We start from the raw sequence: 1,237 nt of genomic DNA on the forward strand, positions 1-1,237 counted from the left end.
ACCCATAACCCAAAGGTTCCTTTTGATCATATATAGAGAAGACTTTTCAATTTTGACTTGATCTTTCTGTCTTTAAAAACCTCTGACAACATTTCCTAAAATTCTCTCAGACCAAAGGCTGAGTAGGAAGGACAGTGAGGGCTGCATGACTTTGTGTTCTCTGTTCTCCACTACTCATTTCTGGGGCATTGCTGTGAATCGTTCAACAACAGCCTTGCTCCCCTTGAGGACGGGAAAATTTGAATTGCAGCAGGGGAGGAGGGGGAAGGAGGATCCACATGCAGGGTTTGTTCATTAAGCAAATAGAGTTGATATATTCAGACAATGGTTTGTGGGAGTTAAAAAAAAAACTCCTTGTGAAAAATTAACAGACAGGGTGGGGTGACATTCAGTGGCCATCCGGGGCGACGGACCTTCCAGCTTGGAACCATGGCCCAGTTTGTCCATAACCTCGAGGAGAAGGCCCCAGCGCTGGTGAACGCTGCTGTGACTTACTCAAAGCCTCAACTGGCCACATTTTGGCACTATGCCAGGGTTGAGCTGGTTCCTCCAACCCCTGTTGAGATCCCTACAGCTATTCAGAGCTTGAAAAAAATAGTCAAGAGTGCTCAGACTGGTAGCTTCAAACAGCTCACAGTTAAGGAAGCTCTGCTGAATGGTTTGGTGGCCACCGAGGTGTGGACATGGTTTTATGTCGGCGAGATCATAGGCAAGCGTGGCATCATTGGCTATAATGTTTGAAGGCTAATCTTTAACATCTGTTTATATGTGACTTATTATTTGAGTGTTCTTGGACCATGTGTGATCAGACTGGTATTTGAATAAAAGAAGATAATGTATCAAAAAAAAAATTTAACAGATAGTTACAAGTGAATATCTTGTAGGGCAGATTCTCCAGGCCCTGGCAGCTGACGTCCCAGATGGCTCAGGGTGTGTAGAGAGCACAGTGTGGCCAGTGAGGAGACTGTCTGCAGAAGTGCGCTCACCTTCTCTCCTGGAACCCAGAGAGGGAGGGGACAGAAGGAATTGTCTTGGTTGTGAACTACTGAGCTAGGTGACTCATTTCTTTTCTCCCTACCCATCACACTTTCTCTTCATACCCATCACACTTTCATAAAAAAAGTTAGTGAATTTTTACCTGGTTGCTTTGGGTGAGGTGTACTGAATGTCAAAATTCACAAAATAGCTTTTCTGGCTCCTCTCCCTTCTCAGTCATGGACCCTGGGTTGGCTGCTGC

General features: G+C 45.3%; 1 pseudogene; it reads left to right on the forward strand.

Moving 5' to 3' along the window:
* Positions 1–384: 384 nt before the first annotated feature.
* On the forward strand, positions 385–851 carry LOC102730508 (ATP synthase F(0) complex subunit g, mitochondrial pseudogene; annotated as a pseudogene).
* The last annotated feature ends 386 nt before the right edge of the window (positions 852–1,237 follow it).

Source organism: Leptonychotes weddellii, unplaced genomic scaffold, assembly GCF_054177405.1.
Source record: "Leptonychotes weddellii isolate Sample4059 unplaced genomic scaffold, ASM5417740v2 HiC_scaffold_32726, whole genome shotgun sequence".
NCBI classification, from domain to species: domain Eukaryota; kingdom Metazoa; phylum Chordata; class Mammalia; order Carnivora; family Phocidae; genus Leptonychotes; species Leptonychotes weddellii.